The sequence below is a fragment of the Pinus tabuliformis genome, chromosome 1_1, assembly GCF_031772625.1.
Source record: "Pinus tabuliformis cultivar Carrire ecotype Pingquan chromosome 1_1, CPIR1, whole genome shotgun sequence".
Classification (NCBI taxonomy): Eukaryota; Viridiplantae; Streptophyta; class Pinopsida; order Pinales; family Pinaceae; genus Pinus; species Pinus tabuliformis.
In genome coordinates, this window is record NC_142297.1 from 840,591,003 (window position 1) to 840,609,736 (window position 18,734).

Sequence of the window (18,734 nt, forward strand, 5' to 3'; positions counted from 1 at the left end):
CTTCAAGGACTTGAGCCTACTGCTTCTTGAGAATAGGAGTAAATTCTTCCAAATTGCTTACACAAGCTGGTACAAAAACAAAGCATTTCTAAGATTTAATTGAAACTAACCCCCCACTAGAACCACATGTGACCAAAGAAGATGGGCACCATATTTTGGAGTTTTCTTGATTCATTCATTTCTACTTCTTGTTAATGGAGGGGAAGATCACTGATTGTTTTTTAGAACATCTGAATAGGAAGGAGAAAGAGGAGATATTGAACTCCTTATCTTCCTCCAAATTGGCCTCTTCTTCCTTCTTATTTGAACAATGGCTTTTGTTAATATCCTTAAAAGTAGTTTTTTCCTTAGCAGGTGAATTGATGTTCTCTAAAGATACTTGGTTTGGATCTGGCTTATCTTCTTCAACTATGACTCTTGCCTTCGACGACTTCAAAGCTTCATATCTGTTATTGGAGAGAGGATGTTGATGAGATTTAGGCCTGATAGAATGAGGCCTTTCAGATGGATGATTCTTGTGCTTCCTTGAAATTGGTTTGAATGTTCCTTGCTCATCATTACTTTGAGAAGAAGGTAGAGGGATAGAAGGACACTGAGATACTAGAGATTTTAGAGATTCTTTTGCAAAGTTCCCATACTCATGGAAAAATCCATTTTAGCACAAATTCTATCATATGAGAAGTTATTGTCCTTGTCGTAAGTGCTAGTAATGTAGCAGCCTAATTTGTCACTATCGCTTTGAAAATACTATCATTGTAACAAAGAAGGGGGGGATACATCAATCTAATCCATGGTAGGATTAAAATTGAAAGTCTAGTGGGTGAGAGGCATTCCCATGGTGCCCAAGAAATAGGACCCAGATCTGTAGATTAGATCCATATCCTCCTTGCTTTCAAAAACAAAAGGAAAATAAATGTTTCCATAATATAAAGTACTAGTGGGCTCATGATCTGCACAATTGTTAGAGATCCATTCTAAAACAGGGATATAACTAGAGTAGAGTTTGATGAACATACCAATCAACCCTCTTTCCTTTAGGTTATTAATGTTTCTTACATATATATGAAATAATAATTATAGTATAGAGTATTTTTTAATATAGCATATGTGAAGACGACACATTCACTTTTATATATTAATATGATAAAAATAACATAGGACTTTTTCCATATGAGAAATGTGTTATGTGATGATTACATATTCAAAATCCTTGTATTTGGGTGGCAGTCTAATTGATCCAGTTCTCAACGTCACTAAATGAAGTCAGTAAATATGCCTTCGGTGGGATTTCAACGATGCATCTGGCCCACTTCCCACCACGTCTCGAGGAGGGAACGCAGGGATGGCCTCAAGTCCACCCCCCTTCAACATTGAAAGTGCATTAAGCGCATGGCTACACCACTTGGCATCATATGTTATTCATCCCTCATTAAATTGTTGGGAATTCACAACATGGACATCAATTCCTCCAGTCAAGAGAAGACAGTTTCTTTGCTCTACTTCAGATCTTCGGATTTGGTTTCTAACTATGGTTTGAGAATGAGGGAGGGCCAACAAAGGTGGTCGTGGGCAAGGTGACCTCCCCACCCACCCTGGCATGGGCACAAGGATGAACATTTTGACTGTGACATTCCACATTGCTTCAGAAGAATGGTGGCTAATGCTGAAGCACGCGAGCTCCAGTTCTCATGTGACCATCTCTAGGTCGTGCGCAATGTCTTGGGCTGACACTATCGGGACCAAGAAGACACCAACATCCTGCTCGAAGGAAAGGATGTGGAGTACCACCTACATTGTGTAAAGTCAACATACCACATAATTGCTTGACTTTTGGGTGTGGAGCTTTGGGGGTCTAAATCGCCCTTGACTAATATAGTGGATGATTCCTCACTTTCTCTAGTGCATTTATACGTTCTCCATGTCATACCTCGTAGCCCCTCACCACATCGATGCCAGTCACGCAACGAATTGAAACCCGCCTCTACAAGTTTGGGTCCCTCATGTGGCAAAGGTGGCGATCTTAGCAGCCAGTTCAATGAACATGGTGGCCAAGTCAGCGACTCCCTCCAACAGCACATCGACTTTCCTGCCTCCTCCAACCAACCAACCTCCTCAGGGCTCCCTCTGCCAAATGATCCAAACTACTACAAATTGTGCCTCGTGGTCTAGGAGGACCCCCTAAGCATTAGTTGGAGTACATGGTCTCTCAAGGTAGTGTTGCTACATGTATTGCTTTATATTTTTGTCATTGGTCTTTCACGGTAGTGTGGCTATATGTCTTGCTTCACGTTTTGTGTTGCTAGTCTTTCAAGGTGGTGTTGTCCTGCTTATCATGGTTTTGCATATTTCGTTGGATTGCAACTGCAGGGAGGCTTTATAGTTTATCCTTTATGAGCAAAAACCTCCCCACATTTGTCTCCATCATATACCTCTTTATTCTTAGGCTCGTGTTCATCGTCAGTCTTTGTTGAGCTTTATGGCTCTGAAGAACGTACTTTTGTAATATTATTGTACTTACAAAAAAAGGATTACATATTCAAAATTAGAAATATAAATGTAATTAATTAAAAATAATACTTAATTTGTAATATGAATTATATTTATAAAGTCAAATTAATTTATTTGTGTGAGGTTTAGTCATCTCTAAGTCACCAATTCAAAGGGGTTGCCAATTAAAGATATTTTGAGGTTTAAAATGGGTCTCCTAAGAAATATTATAAAATAATAGTGGAAATAATAAAATAAGATTATATTTCATCATCAAGTATTGGAGGGAAAAAAGGAAAAAGAAAAAGCACTATTTTTTTCAACTCGCATTTTCAACTTATCTCCATGTGATTTTACTCAAATTGTGAGTAAGAACACTCGTTGGATGCATAATTTAATTTTGCATCCAAGGAGTAACCATGTTGCATACTTTCAATAGGCCCTACTACAAAAAATTGTAAAATACATATAAAATCGTGATTGCAATTACGTTTTTTCATGTATTTCACAATTTTTTGTAGTAGGGCCTATCGAAAATATGCAACATGGGTACTCCATGAATGCAAAATTAAATTTTGCATCCAATAATTGCTCTTGCTTGGAATTTCAATAAAATCATAGGGAGATGAGTTGGAAATACGAGTTGAAAAATGAGTTGACATCATCATATTGAATTCTATTGGTTCTTATAAAGTTGATTTTCGTTGTACATTTTTGTATTGATACCCATTTTTACCTCAAATTTTCTGTGATGAGGACGAGAGACACTTGGGGGAATTAAACTATCTCAAAAGGCATCTAAACTCGATCGAGCTTCACATAATCCTAATGCTAACATCCGATTGGTGAATAGATGGTTATTCTATCCAACATTAAAATTAGCTCCAACATAAATTCAACCTAGTTCGAAATTTTTTTAAAAATAAAAAATAAATGTATTATATAAATGATTTTTTAAATATAATTGATTTTTGTAAACTTTATTTTTACAATACATTTTTATTATTTTTATATATAATTATTTTTTAAAATAATTTTAAGAATAATTAAAAATATATATTTCAAAAATTAACCATTTTAATTTGTGTATTCATTTATATTCATTAGAATCAAATGATTTAGATTATTATTTAATTAATGAACTTATCCCAAAGACCAAATTTGGGATCCCAAAATATGTAATGTTTTTCGAAAAAAACTAATATTTAAAGTTGGAAGGCAAATACTTATCATTTAAAATTTATTGTAAAGTTATTTGATTCGGTGGCTATTTCGATAACTAGTGACCCTTTGACTTTGTGTTTAGTAGGTCCCGTTCTCTCTCAACATAGGGCTTACCACGCACTACGAAAAGGCCAACGCCCAAGGCTCAGTCGAGTGGTATCCCGTGGTCATTAGGTCTTCCTCCCTAATATTATAGGTTAGTAGGCCCTAGGGAGTGGCTACAAACAAAAACCCTTAATATTTTTTAATTTAATATTGAAAATATGTTAGGGACTTTTAATTTAATAGGGAAGAGATGTTATTATGTTTTATTTTGTGTGGTTATGTCAGCTAAATTTTTTACTCAATTGAATTACAAAAAATTAAAATAAAATAAATAAATATTTATTTATTTATTTATTTTAGTGAGGCTTTAATAAGTTGTTGGGTTTGCGATTGTTATCGCATCGCAAGGTCAGAGTGGGAAGACCCAGGCCTTTGGAACAGTGGAGTCACCAAATGCAATCTCCGATAACACCACGTGTTGTCGCATTGGAGAAGGAGTGTTGAAAAGAGCCAATAGTGTATATTGTGTATAACGAAATACTTTGAATATTACCGCGCCTATAGTGTAATTCTTCGGAATTAACACAAACTTTGTTAATACGCTGTGATAGTGGTTTAAAGCGTCGATAGTGTATTTTGTTCCTTTGGACAAAATCCCCGCCGATTGTGTATTTTGCATTGAAAACACAATTTTCTCAATTTAAAAGCACGATAGTGTTTTGTGTAATTCCAAAGGAATTACAATCCCGATAGAGAATAAGGGCTCTGTGTTTATAAATTGCACGATAACAAGGATTGGGGTGATCAGAGGAGAACCCATGAGGCTGTCAGTTTAATAGTAAATGACTGATATGCCAATAGAAGCAGAGGGAGAAATTTGGTCTGATATTGAGGAAATTTCAGACAGATTTGTGAGGTTGTCCATATCGCCTGCACCCAGGCCACCATTAGTGGTATTAGAGAAGCCAACTGACATTGGATTGAATCTCATCAAAAGGAGAAGGAAGTTACTACAGCTTTTAGATTTGGAAGAGGACGAGGACGTGGTGGAAGAGGACGGCTCGTTGCAAACATTGAAGTAATGGAAGCTGTGCAATAGATGCAAGCTAGATTGCATGCATTAACAACAGGAAGAAATATAGATGATGGAGATGTTAGTGAACCTGAGGTTGAAGCTGCAGAAGAGGAAGCTGTAGCTGTTACTCCTGAGATGAGGTTCTTTCAGTCAATATTGAGATCCACGACTAGGCCAAAGACCGAGGTATCAATATATGAAGGAGGATTGAATCCAGAGGAATTAATAGACTAGATTAATGGCCTGGAGAAATTCTTCGATTATGAAGAAACAGAAGATGAGAAGAAAGTAAAGTTTGTTGTCACCAAGTTAAAAGGCCATGCAGCGCTTTGGTGGGATGGTGTGCAGGCAGAAAGGAAGAGACTTGGCAAGAAACCAATAAAAAATTGGAGCAGGATGGTAGCAAAGCTAAGAGGTAAGTTTCCGCCAAGTAATTATCAGCAAACCTTGTTCAGACAGATGCAGAATCTTAGTCAGAGGTCTATGACAGTGAAAGAATACACAGAGGAGTTCTACCAGGTAAGCATAAGAGCTGGAGAAGCCCAGGATACAGATGAGAAGGTGGCTAGATATATGAATGGTCTCAGGATTGACATTCAAGATGAGATAAGTCTATTGTCTCCTAAAACAGTAGAGAAAGCTTATCAGATAGCACTGAAAGCTGAACAAAAACTCATGAGGAAGTAATCTGCCAGAGGGAGAGGTACTTTCCAAGGAAAGGGAAGTCAAGGTGATAGAGGAAGATCTACAACATCTAAAGATGGAGCTAGCAGCAACTCAACCCAGCGTGCACCCACAGGAGGTGATGCAAGAGGCAGAGGGAGCTTTTCTAGAGGAAGAGGAGGCAGAGGAAGAGGCAGAGAAATAAGATGTTACAGATGTAACAAACTGGGAGACAGAGCTTTTGAGTGTCTAGAGAATGCAGAATCAAATTAGAGGAATGCAATTATTGCTCCAGTTGAGGGAGAAGCACCAGTGGCAGCAGTGACAGAAGAAGAAAACATACCAGAGAGAGGAGAATCTTTGGTAATTAATAAAGTTTTGCTCAAGCCAGCAATGGAGATAGTTGAACCATCACAAAGAAAGACTTTATTCAGGATAGTGTGTAAAGTCCAAGGGAAATGTTGCCAGATGATCATTGATAGTGGCAGCACTGATAATTTGGTCTCTACATAAGTGGTGGAGAAATTGAAGCTGAAAACAATGAAACATCCAACACCTTACAAGGTGTCATGGTTGCAAAAGGGACATCAACGGTTAGTAAATGAACAGTGTGAAGTGGAGTTTCAGGTGGGCAAGTATAAAGATAAAATTGTTTGTGATGTGATGCCAATGGATGTGTGTCACATATTGCTTAGAAGACCTTGGCAATATGACAGAGGAGCCATGCATGATGGAAAAAGAAGCACCTACAAGTTTGGAAAGGATGGTGTCAATCATACGTTGCTACCTCTGCAAGAAGAAGATGTACCAGGAAAATAGACGAATCCAAAAACTTTGTTACTTGGAGGAAAGGAATACTTGAAGCAGATTGAAGAAAATGAGGTAAATGTTGTTGTAATTTGCCAGCCCAAGGTAATAATGACTTCTACTAAAGTTTCTGATTTACCCATTGAAATTCAAGAAATGTTGGAGAAATATTATGGTATTATTGTTGATGATTTTCCTAATGAATTACCACCCATTAGAAGAATCAACCACCATATAGATTTGATACCTGGAGCAAGTCTACCTAACAAAGCAGCTTATAGAATGACTCCTATAGAAAATGAAGAGGTTAGGAAGCACGTACAAGAATTGCTTGACAAAGGGCTGATTAGAGAAAGCTTGAGTCCTTGTGCAGTACCAACAATGTTGAGCCCAAAGAAAGATGGAGGCTGGAGAATGTGTACAGATTCAAAAGCCATCAATAAAATCACAATTAGGTACAGATTTCCTTTGCCTATAATTGAAGATTTAATGGATTGCTTGAGTGGAGAAAAGTATTTTTCAAAACTAGATCTTAAAAGTGGGTATCATTAGATAAGAATAAGAGAAGGGGATGAGTGGAAAACCGCTTTTAAGACAAATGAGGGACTGTATGAGTGGAGAGTAATGCCTTTTGGGTTGTCAAATGCACCAATTACATTTATTAGACTAACGAATGAAGTTCTTAAAGAGTTCATTGGTAAGTTTGTAATAGTATATCTGGACGATATATTAGTTTATAGCAAGTCTAAGGAGGAGCACGTGAGACATCTGAACTATGTCTTACAAAGGCTACAGCAAGAGAAATTATTGTTGAATTTGAAGAAGTGTTCATTCATGAAAGAAGAGCTAGTGTACTTGGGGTTTTTTTATTTCCGCTGAAAGGCTGAAGATGGATCCAGAGAAGATCAAGGAAATTATGGAGTGGCCTTCACCCAAGAGTGTTTTTGAGGTAAGAAGTTTTCATGGTCTTGCTAGCTTTTATAGAAAATTCATCAAGAATTTTAGTAGGATTAATGCACCTATTATTGCGACCATAAAGAAGGACAAACATCCATTTATATGGACTGTTGAAGCAGAAAAGAATTTTCAGCTGTTAAAGAAAAAAATCACGGAAAAGCCTATTTTGGTTCTGCCTGATTTTAACAAACCTTTTCAAGTGAAGTGTGATGCCAACAGAGAAGCAATTGGAGGTGTTTTAAGTCAGGAAGATCGACCAATAGCTTATTTTAGTGAAAAGCTAAATTATTCGAAAAAGAAGTATTCTTCTTATGATAAGGAGTTCTACGCAGTTGTGCAGTCATTGAAGAAATGGAGGCATTATTTAATGTCAAAGGAATTCATCCTTTATTCAGATAACCATGCACTATAGTTTATAATGCAGCAACCAAAGCTCAGCCAGAAACATGCTAAATGGGTGGAATATCTTCAAGGTTTCCATTTTGTTTTGAAACATATAAATGGACAATCAAATAAAGTTGCAGATGCCTTAAGTAGGAGAAATGTATTGCTTCAAGAAAGTCAAATCCAAGTGTTGGGTTTTGATTTTCTTAAAGAATTATATGAGACCGATTCAGATTTTAAAGAGGTATTTGAGGCTTGTAAAAATCTGTTTTGATGGATAGAAGTAGATGGTTGGATTACTTCTTACAAGATGGACTGTTATTTAAGAAAAATCAGCTGAGCATACCAAACTGTTCTATGAAGGAGAATTTAATCAAAGAAAAACATAGTGGAGGACTTGCAGAACATTTTGGCATAGAGAAGACTTTTGAACAGTTGAAAAGATTTTATTTCTGGCCGAAAATGATATCTGAAGTGGAGAAGTATGTGAGAACTTGCAAAATCTGTCAATATGCGAAGGGAAGGAGCCAAAACACAGGTTTGTATATTCCATTACCAATTTCAAATAGGCCTTGGGATATGGTAAGTATGGATTTTGTGTTGGGCTTACCAAAGAATCAAAGAGGTAATGATTCAATTTTTGTTGTAGTGGACAAATTTTCAAAAATGGCACACTTTATTCCATGTTATAAAACTAGTTATGCTTCTCACATTGCTAATTTGTTTTTTAAGGAGATTGTAAGATTGCATGGGTTGGCCAAAAGTATTGTCTCAAACAGGGATTCCAAATTTGTTCGACATTTCTGGAGGACACCATGAAAGATGTTGGAAACTAAATTAAGTTTCAGTTCTGCCTATCATCCACAAACTGATGGACAAACTGAAGTGGTGAACATGAGTTTAGGAAATCTTTTAAGAAGCCTTACTATAGAACATCCAAAGAAATGGGATCAAGTGTTAGCACAAGCTGAGTATGCAGATAATGGCTCACCTAATAGGAATACAGGACATAGTCAATTCCATATTGTTTATGGAATGCATCCAAGAGGAATATCTGAATTAAGAAATTTGGGAAAAGAAGAGATGAGAAGTGCAGAGGGTGAAGATTTTGCTTCAGAATTGCAAGCAATACATGAACAAGTGAAGCAACAGCTGCAGGATAGCAACATCAAGTATAAAACCAAAGCAGATATGAGGAGAAGAGAGGTGAACTTTGAAGTTGGGGATTTGGTTTTAGCACATCTCAGAAAGGAGAGGTTTCCAAAGAGGGCGTATAATAAATTGAAGTTCAAGAAAATTAGACCATGCAGAGTGTTGAGGAAATTTTCTGGAAATGCTTATGAGATTGAGTTACCCCCTGATGTTGGGATATCGCCAATTTTTAATGTTGCAGACCTATACAAATATGAAGGTGAAACTATAGATGATACAACACAAGATCAAGAGATCCAAGAGATTGACTGGGTAAAACAATTACCCACAACAAAGGAGTTGCAGCCAGAAAAAATTCTGGACAAGAAGGTGTTTAAGAAGACAAGGGGACGAGAGTACTTCCATTATTTGTTAAAATGGAAGAATCTCCCAACCGCTGAGGCTATTTGGGTTACAGAAGACATGCTACAGAAACTGGGCAGTTCTGTAGATGAACTCATGGACAGGAGCCCATGAAGAATTTTGTCCTCAAGAGTCTGATGCAGGAGCATGTGACTTAGAGGAAACAATCTTCAAACATATTCCAAAAATAAAATAAAAAATCTACAAGCAAGGGAATGGGGTTCTTTAGCCAGCAATTTTCATGGTTTCCTAGTACTCATCCTCATCCTCATCCCTCTTTACCTCTTTCCCTAGCTATACCTCTATCTCTTCTCTTACTCTAGCTAGCTATACCGAAACTCTATAGATCTCTAAATCGATGATATAGATACGTTTTCTTTCCACGATCTAGGTCAAAGATAAATGGATGCTCGTTATTCAGGTGGGGCTCCATCAAGGCTGGTCGAAGGTTCAAGGATCAAGGCTGGCTAACAATGGATTAAAAACCTATTATAAAGTGTAAATCCAGGCCAGCCTTGATCCTTGAACCTTCAGCCAGAATTGATGGAGCCCCATCAGCCCACCTTCAAACCAAAACTAAACAATGATCTCCTGACTTTATCATCCAACTTTGACACGATAAGAATAGAGTTAAAAATAAATCATGCTAAATATATTGCTTATGGATAAGCTGTAACAAAGCTTTACGCTTTAAATCACTCTATGTAAAAGCATGCTTTTGTAAAGGATAATGGCATAGAAGGCTTTATCTATTAATTATAAATAAGAAACAATGGGACTCTCAAAGGGGAGAGCCGGAAGCATTATCATCTGAAAACAAAAACAAAACAAAAAACAAAAAAACCTCTCTTTGTTCATCGGAAGTAATGACTCTCTGTTAATTGGTATTTTATGCATGCATCAGTTCTGGTTCTATTGTTTTCCACGTTTATTAATGGTGGTTCAATTGTTGTTTTCCAATTAACACTTAAGCGTAGGCCTGTTGGGTAGTTTTCCTTCATATCGGTGATCGCAGACTCCTTGAATCGTTTTATAGAGTTCGTGGCCATACTCTGTTTTACACAGAGAAATCGAAAAATCACTTAGTCGGAGCATAGTTCCGGACCTGAAATTCTATTAGATTTGGTTCATACCCATATCTGGTCCGAACCAATATCGCATCGCAGAACCTCAAGTGGAATGGAAGACTATTGAAAACGCCGAACTCTGATAGCGCGACACTACCAGAGCCAAAACGTTATAGGGAGGCTTTAATAAGTTGTCGGGTTTGCGATTGTTATCGCATTGCAAGGTCAGAGCGGGAAGAGCCAGGCCTTTGGAACAGTGGAGTCGCCGATTGCGATCTCCGATAACACCACGTGTTATCGCATTGGAGGAGGAGTGCTGAAAGGGGCCGATAGTGTATATTGCGCATAACGCAATACTTTGAATATTACCGTGACAATAGTGTAATTCTTCGGAATTAAAACAAACCCTGTTTATAAGTCGTGACAGTGGTTAAAAGTGCTGATAGTGTATTTTGTTTTCCCCCGCCAATTGTGTATTTTGCATTGAAAACACAGTTTTCTCAATTTAAAAGCGCGATAGTGTTTTATATAATTCCTTTGGAATTATAGTCTCGATAGAGAATAAGGGCTCTATGTTTATAAATTGCACCGATAACAAGGATTGGGGTGATCAGAGGAGAACCCATGAGGCTGTCAGTTTAACAGTAAATGACTGATACGCCAATAGAAGCAGAGGGAGAAATTTGGTCTGATATTGAGGAAATTTCAAACAGATTTGCAAGGTTGTCCATATCGCCTGCACCCAGGCCACCATCATCTTTGGAGACTCTTCATATAAGTATCAAGTCCATTATCAAGAGAGGCCAAACTAACCATAGGTCAACTCAATCCTGAATACAACACATCATGAAGATTTAAAGTTCCATGAAGTTTATTTTTCCATGTCCTTTGAAGCCATAATAAGCAAGTTGATGTAATGGTCAACATGGAAATAAAGCTAAAATTGGGGTTGCTACATTTAAACAGGGTCCAATCTACGCAAGCCATACTTTAATCCTAATTAAATGACAACTACCTTGATCATAAATCACCATGTGTCACTCATGTGCAGGCTCATCCACTAAGACAAGGTAGTAAACACAAAGCAACCCTACACCCCCTCATACATGTTCAAGACTATGTGGATGGGAGGTATTGAAGTATTGGTTTTCTCTTCATCAATGGAAGTCAGGTACTGTGCAATTAGTTCTAGTCATGCAAGAGGGTGTTTAGATCCTTTGCATTACTCTACAAGTTGGTCCTTCAATTATTTCTCATTTGGTTGTTGCTTAGTCAATTGAATTTCCACAAAGCAAGGTTTACAATTACTCATGTCTTTGATTTATCTAATCACGGTGGATATATTTTTAAATTTGAGTTTTTGAGAAATATAATTTCAAGGCCACCATTTCTCTAGTACTTGCATCGTGGCCTTGGGTTAAACTCTCCCCTTGCTTTATTTCAACTTTATTCCAACATTTTGGCCCAACTTTCAGGCAAACCCTTGGCTTCACCTTCATGTTCAACATGACTTTCATTTAACATCTTATGTCCTTTCCATTGTTGTTTAGTGTCTTATTTTGGGTAGATTTTTTTTTTTGGCAAAGAAAAGTCAAATTCCTCCCCATTTACATGGTAGGTCTCATTTTAAAGGCTCATTTTCATGTTGACAGAAACCACTTATCTTGGTGCATGACTAATTTACTAGTATTTATTTCAAATTAAGATTAAAGGACAACCAATTCTCAATGTCAAGTTTATTTTTCCATGTCCTTTGAAGCCATAATAAGCAAGTTGATGTAATGGTCAACATGGAAATAAAGCTAAAATTGGGGTTGCTACGTTTAAACAGGGTCCAAACTACGCAAGCCATAATTGACTCCTAATTAAATGACAACTACCTTGCTCATAAATCACCATGTGTCACTCATGTGCAGGCTCATCCACTAAGACAAGGTAGTAAACACAAAGCAACCCTACACCCCCTCATACATGTTCAAGACTATGTGGATGGGAGGTATTGAAGTATTGGTTTTTCTCTTCATCAATGGAAGTCAGGTACTGTGCAATTAGTTCTAGTCATGCAAGAGGGTGTTTAGATCCTTTGCATTTCTCTACAAGTTGGTCCTTAAATTATTTCTCATTTGGTTGTTGCTTAGTCAATTGAATTTCCACAAAGCAAGGTTTACAATTACTCATGTCCTTGTTTTATCTAATCACGGTGGATATATTTTTAAATTTGAGTTTTTGAGAAATATAATTTCAAGGCCACCATTTCTCTAGTACTTGCATCGTGGCCTTGGCTTAAACTCTCCCCTTGCTTTTTTTCAACTTTATTCCAACATTTTGGCCCAACTTTCAGGCAAACCCTTGGCTTCACCTTCATGTTCAACATGACTTTCATTTAACATCTTATGTCCTTTCCATTGTTGTTTAGTGTCTTATTTTGGGTAGATTTTTTTTTTTGGCAAAGAAAAGTCAAATTCCTCCCCATTTACATGGTAGGTATCATTTTAAAGGCTCATTTTCATGTTGACAGAAACCACTTATCTTGGTGCATGACTAATTTACTAGTATTTATTTCAAATTAAGATTAGAGGACAACCAATTCTCAATGTCTTTTCTATCGACGCAAATGCAAAATATGGATCATTGCAAGTTTCTTGAGCTGAGAAATATCTTAAAGTCTGAAGAAGATATGGCACATGGAAATAGAGCCTCCATTCTCTTCTCTTATCACTAAATTCAATGACTAACACTAAATGGTGCAAATATTAAAAATCATAAATATCATTGTACAAGTTAAAAAAGATAACATTCTTAAGACCAAATGAAATTTTCTCAAAAATTTGGAAGAAATTTTAAATAAAGATGTGCATTTAATGACTTCTAATCTGATGCTTCATTGCAAGGAGAAAGCAATGAAGAAAACACACTTGTACAAATGATGGACGTCATGGAAATAATAAAGAGAAAACCCAGATTCAACAACATAGGACTCAAGGAAACAACAAGGCATCACTCTTTTTTTAAACTCATGTTTTTAATTACAAGGAGAAAGCAATGAAGAAAACACACTTGTACAAATGATGGACGTCATGGAAATAGTAGATAGAAAACCCAGATTCGACAACATAGGACTCAAGGAAACAATAAGGCATCACTCTTTTTTTAAGCTCATGTTTTTAAGACTTTTTTAAGCACATGTTTTTAAGTTAATTAATATTTGATTTTTTTTTTTTTTTTAGAATTTGTAATAGTAGATGCATCTAGACATTTTTGCAAAAAAAATGTTAACAAATTTTGTATAATGTTTTAGTAGGAAGTGGACTATTTGAGCAAAGCTAATTTTAAGTATATTTTTTTTTATAGAGTTGTTAATTTTATAATAGTTATTTTTAATAATATAATTTTACATATTTTTATTATAGATAAATAAATAATTGATATAATCTATGAGGTTTAGATTAGTTGTTTTGTGTGGGGTTTAGTATCTATCAGGTTATAGGTTCAAATTTTATGGGGAGGGGGTGAAAATGAGAGCCACTTTTAGGGAATTATAGCATCCACCCGTAGGAAGATTGTTCTTCCATCCAACATTGAGATTTGCCTTCGTCTAAATTCAATCTAATTTGAAAAATAATAAATAATTGATATTTTAAAAAATTCTTCCATTGAACTTCTCCTAGCCTTGTAAAAATAAATAAATAGTTAAGGCAACACAGAATGGCAGGTATAATGGGGCAGGAAGGGAGCTCTTCGTCCCTTCCTTCCCCCTTAAACTTCTTTCCTTTCCTATGGGGTGTTTGGCTCTCTTTTTGTTTTGCTTCTAAAAAAGAGAGCCAAACTAGAAAACCCTTAGAAAGCCAAACTGGAAAACCCGCCAAACTGGAAAACCCAACCCAGATTCGGGACTCATCCAAAACTGTTTTCCACAAAATCCTAACAGGTCTTCCCGTCTTCAATGGATATTTAGCTTTACAGAGTCACTCTTTCTCTTTCACTGGTTTCCCCACAATCCTTTACAGATCTTCCCATCTTCAATGGATATTTTCCTTTACAGAGTTACTCTCTTTGTCTTCCACTCCCTGAACAGTTTTCTAGACAATTCACAGAAATTTCACACTCAAGCAAGGAGAAGAGCAAGGGCTTCCTGCACCAAAGAATATTCCAAATCCTCGTCCTGCTATAACACAGGCTCACTCAACTGCATGCCTCCAGAGTCCTGAGGCATTAGTCCTAATTTCTAATTATGTCAATATCCGTTTCCCAGAGTCGAAATTTTGTGTGTAATTCCCAAGCTTGAAAAACATTTTGTTTCATATCACAAGGAAAAGATACTATAACTTCCTTTCCAAGTTTTATGCTTCAGCAGGGAGGACATTCCACGGATCTCTTCCTTGAACCTCTTCCATTTGACAAAGCATTTTGTGACTGGTTCAAGCACTCTATTTTCAACAGGGCCAGGGGACCATCACAAGATCTAAACCACACAATTGCAAAAGATATTTTTGGTGCAAGCCTTTGGAATTGCAATTTTCTTCCCTTAACAGAGTATTATCTAGTATTTCTTGTTTGGATGTTTGACTTGGTCAGTGGTTTCAAGTCCATAGTGGTAGGCTAGCCATAGTTTTGTACAGCAGTTTTGAATGGTGCTGTACCTATATAAGGGCATATAATGAAAGAATGCAGAGTATGTGTGGTCAGTCAATGATTTGTGGCTCTCATCTTTGGCAAAAATTACCCTGAGTTAGTTAATTAATAAGTGGTTTACTGTTTCTCATCTTATTTATTGAATTTCACATTGTTTTCACTTAATCGAGAGAATGGAAAAATCCTCTTACCCTCATTTTCTGTACCTTGTCCAGACATCACGTGAACGAGCTTCATCAACTGCGGATTCGAAAAGGATAAATCCAAAAAGAAAGCAGAAATGCAGGAATCCCTTACATCGCGTGAGCGAGCTTCATCAATTCCAGATTCAAAATGGAAAAATCCAAAAGGAGAGCAGAAATGCAGGAGTCCAAATGAAACTCGTGTCTACAACCTATGGTCCCATGTATGTGATGCATAGAGAGAATGGATAGAGATATGCACCTGAGTCATTTCGGCCTGTGGAACCCTTTTGGCACACTCCTCCATGATCTCCTTGCTCAAGGGTGCTGCTCCACTCGTAACCTTCTTCAAAGACGACAGATCATATCGTGCCACAATTTTCTCTTTTGCAATAGCAGTCACAATGGGTGGCACTAAAGGCAAATGAGTTATCCTATACTTCTGAATGGCCTCCAGCATCCCAACAAGTAAATTTCCCCATTGAAACCATAGCATTTCCTCTCTGAAGCTGCCCATACAAGATACATGCCACACCATAGACATGAAACATAGGAAGAAGACATAAGTATGTCAAATGCCTCTCACCCCGCACTTCCTGGTCACTGGTCACCATCAAGGCAGATGCAATGAAATTCCTATGGGTCAAGACCACTCCTTTGTTGGCCCCAGTAGTCCCAGAAGAATACAACAGTGCAGCTGTGTCTGTTTGCTTGATAATAACCTCCGGTGGGTTCTTTTGGGCACCCATGGTTAAGACCTCAGAAAATGAAATAATGGGAGAACTGGCCCTCTTAATATCTCCATTCCCCCCAATCACTATTGTAGGCAAATCAAGATCTTTAACTTTATCCCAGAGCTCTGGAACAGTTATGATGAGCTTGGATTTCGAATCCTGGACCTGTTTAGCCATTTCCATGGCAGTATACAACGGATTCACAGTGGTTGCCACCGCCCCAATTGAAACAATTCCAAGGAAACATGAGGGGACATGAACAGAGTTAGGAGAAAACAAGAGCACCACATCTCCTTTTCTGATACCCAACTGACTTAATCCACTACCCACAATGCTCACCTTTTCTTTGAAATCTCTGAAGCTCAATTCCTCACCGGAATCTGCGTCTGCTAGTGCTAAACTGTGAGCATAGGATGACGAATCTCTGAACATGAAGGAGACCATATTGGTATTCTCGTGCTTTGGAAGCTTCAATGGCGGCCTCAAGGACCTGAATATTCCATCCTTCCCATACCCGGATTTCTCCATCACAAATCCGACTGGTTGTCTGCAACCTTGTGTCCTAAGATCTCAACTCAATGATATCAAACTAATTTTAAAGTGTTCCTTTGAGGGCGTGTTATAAGGCAGCGTGCCCACCCGATAGCAAGGAAGATAGGCTCATTCACACGTTTTATGATTTTATGATTAGTGTTTTTTTTTTCCGGTGGAAAAACCTATCAAACTCAGGTGTCAAAACCAACAGTGAGGACAACCATCTCTGGCTGCTATCCGCGAATGTCGGTTTGACTCATCACCGTTATCAAGGAAAACCACGCCACCTGTAATAACCGCTGGTGGTCCGTAAGGGAGCAGGCTTTCACTCCTGCCATGCCTCTGGGTCTTTTTGATTAGTGTTATTTGTATATTCGTTACTTAATATTAAAGCTTTTATTATAATTATAATTAATATCTTAATAAATAAGTTTGTGTGGGGTAACTTAAGTGGTAATAGTAGTGAAATGAAATCTTACTAAACTGGGGATTTTAGGTTGGAATTTTGTGCTACTTTTTTTTATAGTGGACTGAAAAAAGGATTGAACTGGGTTGGAATCTTGTGTTATTTTTTTTATAGTGGACTGAAAAAGAGGATTGAATTGGGTTGGAATCTTGTGCTACTTTCCTTTATAGTGGACTGAATTGGGTTGGAATCTTGTGTTACTTTCCTCGGTAGTGGCGTGAATAATGGACATGTAAACTCAAAAATGAGAGAACCAAGTTTACAAAAAATATATATTTTAATAAATAAAATATATTTATAATTTAATAATATTTTTTTTTACACTATTATTTTAAAAAAGATTGGTTTTTATTTCTTTTCATCTTTATTTTTGCCTTTAGTCTTTATTTCTCTTCATCTTTACTTTTGCTTTTTGTCTTTAATGATAAGTGAAGAATTTACCCAAAATCAACACAATTTTTTTCCACATACTTATTTCATTATATTTATAATTTATACCATTTATATTTTATGTTATAATATATAATTAAATTAAATAATATATATATATATATATATATATATATATATATAATTTAGAATAAAAATAAAAATATTTATCTGCATTAAATATGGGAAATCATTATTAATCCATAATCACCAATATTATAAAATTTCACATTTAACTCTAAACCCTTTGAAGTAACATTTAAAACTAAATTATTTAAAGCATAAATTTAAAAAATTAAATTATTTTAATACATTAAAAAATATAAAATCAATAATTTTATATAGATAAGAGATTTTGGCAATCCATTTTCTCTATTAAATTTTAATTTAAGTATGATTAAATTTCTAAAGTCGCTTCCCCTGTCCCTATATTCCCTTTTGGTATAAAATTTAAAACCTATGTTGGAATGACTAAATTTCTAGCCTCCCTCCCGGTATTGGCTTATGTGATTTTTTTTGTTTTTTAATTTGATTATAATTTTTGTTATTACTTTATGCGATTCTTTTCCGGGTTTTGGTCCTTGAGTTTGTTGTTTTTTATATATTTTATTTTATTTTATTTTTATGTATGTCATGTTTTTCATTTTTTATTGCCCTTTATTTTAACTTATATATTTATGCTATAGCATTCTCTTATAATACAACAAATGTTCGGAACGTTTTTGACTTTATAATTTATTACTATATTAAAATATGATACTCTTTTATATTAAAGATATATAAAATATCTTTAATGTTTTCGACTTTATAATTTATTACTATATAAAAATGTGATACCATTTTATTAATATATAATATTATGTTAAATTCTTTGTTGTTATATAATTTTTATCATAATAATATTTATATATTATTAACATCATTGCTATTATATTATCTTTATTTATCATTATTAATGTATTTAATATTTATTAATATTATTATTTATTAGTAGTATCATTTCAATTTAATTAATACAAAATTATTTTTAATATTATTATTACGATTATTATTATTATATGTAATTATTAATATTTTTAATCTTATTATATTGTACAATGATGTTATAAATAGGTAATGTGAGTTTTGAGATGACTCGCATGTTTAACCACGGGTTTGAGTAGTCGTGGCCCAAGGTGTAATGCCCACGAGTTGCGATTGGCGGTTGAGCGAGGGCGCGGGTGAGCTAGACGAGCTGCAACACACGCAGAGGAAATGGGAGAAAATGCGATGAAGTTTGGAGTCAACATGTATATACCGTGTGGGTGGTCTTGGGCGACCCAATGAGCGGGCGAGCCGACAGGCGAGCCATCACACGGGGGGGTGGTCGAACGTTATAAACGGGCGGGCCGACGTATGAAACAACAAGAAGCTGACGGAGCTTATGTGTGCGGTTGGTGGGTCAGCCGAACACCCCACACAATGGTGAACGCATATACATAGGGGGATGAGTTG

General features: G+C 36.2%; 1 protein-coding gene and 1 pseudogene across 1 annotated transcript in view; both read right to left on the bottom strand.

Annotated features, from left to right (window-relative positions):
* LOC149216790 (putative CoA ligase CCL7) overlaps positions 1-18,734 on the bottom strand; it is a 242,721-nt gene that overhangs the window by 142,001 nt on the left and 81,986 nt on the right. The gene's annotated exons all lie outside the window — the stretch shown is intronic.
* On the bottom strand, positions 15,407-16,457 carry LOC149216791 (putative CoA ligase CCL7 pseudogene; annotated as a pseudogene).